This window comes from Dasypus novemcinctus, chromosome 19 (genome assembly GCF_030445035.2).
Source record: "Dasypus novemcinctus isolate mDasNov1 chromosome 19, mDasNov1.1.hap2, whole genome shotgun sequence".
NCBI classification, from domain to species: domain Eukaryota; kingdom Metazoa; phylum Chordata; class Mammalia; order Cingulata; family Dasypodidae; genus Dasypus; species Dasypus novemcinctus.
The window spans coordinates 12,715,655-12,722,616 of record NC_080691.1 but is presented as its reverse complement, the minus strand read 5'-3'; the positions used below and the strand labels follow the sequence as shown (position 1 = coordinate 12,722,616).

The 6,962-nt window shown below is 42.8% G+C and overlaps 1 long non-coding RNA gene across 1 annotated transcript; it reads left to right on the top strand.

The window, feature by feature from the left end:
- Nucleotides 1-5,319: 5,319 nt before the first annotated feature.
- LOC139436966 (uncharacterized) lies at nt 5,320-6,536 on the top strand. The gene is made up of 2 exons (XR_011646466.1): nt 5,320-5,367; nt 6,193-6,536. It is a non-coding gene; the product is annotated as an uncharacterized lncRNA (long non-coding RNA).
- The last annotated feature ends 426 nt before the right edge of the window (nt 6,537-6,962 follow it).

The window sequence follows — 6,962 nt, the reverse complement described above, 5'->3', positions numbered from 1 at the left end:
AAATTGTGGCCACCTGCTTAGCCCAGTTCCAGTGGAAAGATGTGCACGATAAAGCAATCGCTCTGGGGGAGAGAAAAGCTGCTCTCCAGTGCTCGCTGTCTAAGCATGTGGAAAAGCCTCTCCCACCCAGTCCACCCAGTCCACGTCGCCATCTGACCAGCAAGCGGTCCCGTGTGACTGCCTCGGAGTCAGAAGAAGGGCAAGAGCATGACAAATGGCAACAGGGTCCCCAGGTTCACAAGGTCCGGGGAACCTCCTGGCCTAACTGAAAACGGATTTCAAAAACAAAGACGTGTTCAAAAGGTGTAGACTGGCCTGTGAAGACAGACAGACTGGCTTATAAAGCTGAGTTACAGAGGAACCACCAGTGATTCAAAACTTCCCAACTGCTTCTGTTGGGATGTGGTTGCAGGCAGGTACTGAAGGGCCTATCAGGTCAACGGAACGTCATGCTGTAAATATATCCCCATCCTATCACTCGGGCCCAGCATTCTCCAGCAGGAAGTTGGAGGAAGGCCAGCTGAATATTTTCCCACCTTACATTTCAGCTGAAATTGTACATTTTTGGATGTATGACATTATTTTGGAAATTCTATATTTGTATTTGGAAATAGAAGACAACATTGTTTTTAAAACAATCTAGACAATCTTTACTTTTATTGGTTTTATTGCTGCACAGAAACATTCATCAATTATTAACAGATATTTCCTTTAGGATGTAAGATTTTAACCATTTAAATTTCCATTTCTGTTTTCTAATATGCTTATTTTCTAATTTTCCCTAAATAACTTTATATAATAAAAAATAATTTATACACACATACATACAATGTGTTTTAAAAGGAGAAATTTTCATTAGTCTGGAAAGGAGTTGTCGTAGGCTCGTCAACTAGTGGTGACATATTCACCCACGCATCTTTTTCTGGGCCTGATTTTAATCTGATTGAAAAATTATTGTTTTACTGCTACAAGTAGTTCCCAGTAATTGATATTCACCCTTGCTGTGGTTCGTAATTTGCATATTTTATTCCTACCATAGTACTAGAGAGGTTTTGCTTTGCCTAGAATACAAAAAGCTAGAAAGAGCATTGCTCTCACCTTAACAATCAGAAAAAGCCAACTAAAGTAAAAACTCTATCTTTTCATGAACCAATCAGCGAGCTGAGGTTGCAGGGCATTACATATCCTGAAATCCACTTGGAACTGCTCTTTAGCCACAGAGAGCTGGGAAACGTGGACCATTCAAGTGCAAGAGGGTGCAAAGGAATGGGTGCCTGCTGTACCCTGGGTAAGAGGCTCACATTGGACCAACCAGCTAAAGGCTGAATGTGGGCGAGTGTGGGAACACGGGGCCTCTACAGCCCTGCACAGATGAGGACTTCTATGCACTTGCAGGACTGTTTCCCAGAGACCCTCAACTTGGTGCTCACGAGAAAGATTGGGGCAGGGAGGAGAACAGAACGCCTCCCTTGGCCTTGCAAATGTGCCACAGTGAACGCGGCAGCAGCCATGAAGCTGCCCTTCTATCACCTCATAGAACACTCAACTGGCAAATGGACAGACCAAAGATTCAAGTCTCTTGGACATACACCTATCAACTCTAGGACTAAATACAGGTTCAAATAGAAGGTGCAGAAGAGCCATGTGTAGGGAAACACAGCTGAGTCCAACTCTGTCCCACTGGGACCATAAATTCCAAATTAGGCCCCACTGGCAGGGCACCAAACTCCTGAGCGATCTGCCCTGCCTGTAGTGTCTAGATGTCTCCAGAGCCCTCAGGAGCCCTCTATTTGGGGTAGTAGTTACTGTAGCAGTCAACGAGATCCTTCTGAGACACTTACAAGGGTAACCTTTGGACTGACCTCCTGACTCACTTTGAAGTCTCTTAGCCATGTAAACTCATTCATCTTTATCTTTCCCCCACCTTTGGTCAAGGTCTTTTTCCAGTTGCATTGCTAGTTTGTACTTGGTAGTAATCCCTCTGAGCCAGGGGGCTCAACCCCAAGCTTTCCACGTGCCAATTGGATCCTGAATCTCAACAGAGTTGAACACCCACTCTCCAGTTCATTGGACTCACCCAGGACAACTAACAGGGAAATGATGATGGGCAAGGACCATCAGAGGGACAGAGAGAGTCTACAAATGCAAACAAGATAGTCCCATCCATCTGCCCCACAGGATCTAAACCCCTTCTCAAATAGACTAGAGTAGACTTACTGGTATTTTACTATAGACTTAATGTTATTCTAGCAATGGAAGAACTTTTATCACTGATGTGGAGGCAGTGGCCACCAGAGGTTCGGAGGGGAGGTAGAGGGAAAAACAGGTGTAATAACGGGAGCATTTTGGGGACATTGTAATTGTCCAATGACAGATACAGGCCATTACATATATTGTCATAACTTACAAAATTGTGTGGAAGTGCATGTAAACTATAATGCAAACCATAATCCACACTTAGTGGCAATGCTCCAATATGTGTTCGTTAATTATAACAAATGTACCACACTAATGAAGGATGTTGTTAATGTGGGAAAGTATGGAAGGGATAGGGAGTGGGGCAAACGGAAACCCCCTACATTTTTATGTAACATTTACAAAATCTAAGTATGTTAAAAAATAAAAAATAATAAAATTTTAAAAAGAACACTTTACTCCTATGAAGTGAAACCCAAGGAAAGAAGCTCAAACATGGACACTCCCAGGAATAGGTGCCGACCCTGTGTTGCTTCAGGAAGGGTAGAAGATAAAAGTCCCTTTATTCTCTTGGGGGAGGGGCATGGCACAGACCTGGGACTTTTTCCAGTACCAAGAGAAGTGGGGCAGGGGCAGGGAACTCTCCTCCCAAGACCCACAGAGCCAAGGCAGATTTGAATGCCCTAGAGGATGAGGTAGGACCCCTGAGAAAGCCACGATGGAGGCCCAGGCTCGTGGGACTCATCTAGGACCCAGGTCATGAAAGGACAAGTGAGAACCTCCCTCCCTCTCACCCATCCAGCAAACAGGGAATAACAAGCATAGCAAAAGGTGGATGGGGAAGCAGATGTGTCTCTTGCCTACCACATGGGAGGCCCTGGGTTCGGTTCCCAGTGCCTCCCAACGAGGACGAGCGAGACAGCGAGCTGACACAGTGGGCTGGCGTGGTGAGCTGTCACCACTATATGATGGAACAAGAGACACAAGGAAGAAAATATATGAGAGACATACAAAGCACAAGGCACCCATTATTAGATGAATTTGAAGCCTGTGGCAGAAGGCAAAAATCTCCATAGCAAAGTCCAGAGGCAAGAGATAATCCCACATCCAGGCCCCAATAGTTTTACTCCATGGTCTCACTAACCACATGTGATGCACAGACATCAACAGCAAATTATAAAATGTGAAATGTAAAAGCAAGAAGAAGCAATCCTTCTGTCAAGAGTCCAAGTAACCAACAGAATCAGACCCAGAGATGATTTCCATGACCACCACCAGCCCCGAGCTCCCAACACCCTTACCTTGATTTATGTCAGTCCCTAGCTCCTTTCACCATCAGGCACATTGTTGGCCTTAGTTACCTGTTCATTGTCTTGCTCTTCCCTCTAAAATGGCAACTCCACTGGGAAAGGGACTTTATCTCTCTTGTCGCCCACTGCCTGTCCTACTGACACATGGTATCTGTTTAAGGAATGTCTGTGGAATGGGTGAATAAATTGCCTTTATTTTTCTCAAACCGGTGGGGTGTACAGAAAGATTTAATACCTAAACTTGTGTCTGAAAATGTTTTTTGTTCTCTGTTGTTAATTATAAAAGCAGATGAGTCGAACCAATTATATTTCTCAAAGAATATAACCTAAAATTAACTTTATTTTTATTTTTGAGGCTTATAATTCCCCCTCCATGAATAATATTTGATAAAAGGAGGAAAAAAGTTTCCCACTATTTCATTAAATATTCCTTCCAGGTATTTTCTTGAAAAAAAAAACCTCATTTATTGTTACCCATAAATGAAACTATTATTAATGAGAATGACACACCAGCTCTGATAAGTTTGACTCAGAGCCCCACCAATTGAGTTCCTCAGTTTCTTCAACATTTGGCCCACATGAAGAGTCCATCAAATATTTATTTAATATTAGCTTATTAAATATAGTTCAGCTTCATTTAACCATGTATTCAGGGAACACAGGGTTCTAATATGAAATTAAATTGGTGAAATCTGCAACTATAAAACTAAGCAAATAGTCATCAGCCATTCAGTGAAAAACCTATACCCAAAGAAATATTACAACTTTACAGATCTGCTGCTGCCAAATTAAAAAAAGCATATTTTAATGATTTCAATGATTTTGGAAAGGAATTAGAATCCATTCTTTGATTACTAGAATTGATTATACTAAAAGTTGGAGCGATTCTAAGATTCATAAGTTCCAATCAAAACTTCCCCATATTATCCTAAACTAATACCTGATTTTCTTTGATACTATCTATAAGACATAAGAATGTGAGCAAATGGAGACTTAAGCCACTTGTAATACTTGAATTCATTCTCTTTTAGCAAAGCAGAGAAAACAGAGTGGAGTGGTTAAACTTTGCTCAGTGCAGTGGTTTGGAACTGTGTGTACTGCAGGAAGACCCATTCTTTAACTTAATTAATTCCTGTGGGTGTGGACTCATTGTAAATAAGACCTTTTGATGAGTTTACTTCAGCTAAGGTGTGGCCTGGGATGGGCCTATTACTCAGGTCCTTTATGAGCAGAAGGAAACTCAGATGAAAGGAAGCCAGAGAGGAGCAGCCAGAAGCCAAACGTGAACGGAATCCGGAGGGGGAAGAAGAGGTTGGGAGAGGCCGCCATGTGCATTGCCATGTGACAGAGGCACCCAGGACCAGGCATAGCCAACAGCCAGCCCCCAAATGCCACGACTTCAGGGCGAAAGCCTTGCCTTGACAATGGCTAGACTTGAACTTCTTCCTGACCTCAAACTCACGAACCATTAAATTCCCCTGGTTCAACCATCCCTTTCCACGGTATTTGCTTGAGCAGCACAGGAAACTAAACACCCAAGGGAATGGAAGAACTAGTTTCCAGGCTCACTTAATTAGGGGAATGCCTTGGGCAAGGAACTTCACTCTCTAAGCCTCAATGTTTTAATGTGTGAAATAGGGCTACTCAGCATGACCTTTCTTGTAGGTGATTACGAGGTGGAAGTAACTCTTTAAAGTGCTTCTCAGTGCTTGTCTCATAGGAAGCATGCAATGTTTGGAATTAAGAATGTTGTTGCAGATGATGTAATAAAAGGAATCAACGGTTATACATAACTTTGTTTTTTAATTTATATCTGTAGTACAAATAATTCCAATAGTACAAAGGTGTATGCAGTGAGAAAGTAAGTTTTCTTCCCCACTTCCATCTTCAGGTCCCCTCTGGTGTGTGTGTGTGTGTGTGTGTGTGTGTGTGTGTGAGATAGAGAGAGAGAGAGAGAGAGGAATTTTTCAGAGATATGGCTATAAAAGTATATTTTTGAAGACATCTCACCCACATTTATAATTCTTGCTTTTATTTTATGTAAGCCTTAAATATTTTTCCATTTGAGCACATAAAGATGTATCTGCATGCCTTTTATTTTGAACGGTATTCATCTCATTTTCCTTTCAGTAAAAGGAAATATCATTTCCACCTTGACACTCTAGGCCATTTTAATTCCTTTTTTTAATTACATGACAGTGTAGGAGAACATAGACAGATAAGGCATTTTTGACACTCAGTTTATCATTCTTCACAGCTATCCTAGCTATGAAGAAAAGCAATGGTCTGAGTTTCTAACAAAAACGTTGGAGGACATTTTAACTAAGAGCTGTGAAATCTCTGTTAACAGCTTTCTTCGTCTTCAGTGGTCCCGGGGCACTCAGTTTCCTTTCTGAGAGCTCACACTGCACGGAAACTCTAAGTTACACCCGCAAGGCAGCTGGTCACAGTGCATTTTCTCAGCGGTAACCTGACCTATCATATAACCTATCTGTGACAGTTTTAAGCTGGGTGGATCCCAGAAAATCATGTTCTTAAAGTTAATCCACTCCTGTGCATGTAAACCTATTGTAGATGGGATCTTTGATTAGATTCAGCTGAGGGGCCTTCCTTTAGATGAGATCACTTCAGGGAGGCTGGACCTAGGGTGGGTTTTAATCCTCTTACTGGAGTTCCTTGTACACAGATGAATAAAGATCCACAGATACAGAAAAAAGCTGCAGACACAGAGAAGAACCCATTAAAGCCATGAGAGAAAGAAGCTGAAACAACCATGCCCAGAGGAGTGGGGAGAGACAAGCGGATGCTGCCCTGTTCCTGGTCGCCCACCGCTGAGCTCAGGGAGAAAGCGAGCCTGGAGGAGAAGTGACAGACTGGTGGAGCCACCATTGTGCATTGTCGTGGGCAGGCGTCCAGGGCCACCAGCAGCCGACCTTCCAGGAGAGGGCTTCACCTCGTGCCTTGGTCTGGACATTTTCCCAGCCTTGGAACTGTAAGCTCTGAGTTAATAAATCCCATGGTAAAAGTCAACTCCTTTCTAAAGCCAACACTTCTTCCAGTTTGCATTAGAAGCCTTTAGCAGACTGAAACACCAACCTATTATGAATTTTCCTGAAGGCAGTGAAAAATTAATGCAGCCGATGTCTAAGGTCTTCAGACTCAGGTATTGTTGTAATGTAGGAGCAGACATGCCTTTTTAGTCAGTTCTCATTGTTGTCCTTAGAAAGCACTACCAGCTAAGAAGATGAGCAATTAACTTGTAGTCAGGAGTTCTCATTCTGGACTTCGGAATCACTGGATTTGGGCTCTACGCACATCAGTGTGTAACGCTGAAGATGCCTTCGAATGAATCTCTTGGCTTTGGAACTGCCCCACCCTTTTGCTTATCTACCCTGAATTTATTTTCGTTAATGGGTCCTTCCTTAAGCAGCCTGTCTTAGTGAGCCTGAGCTGCTG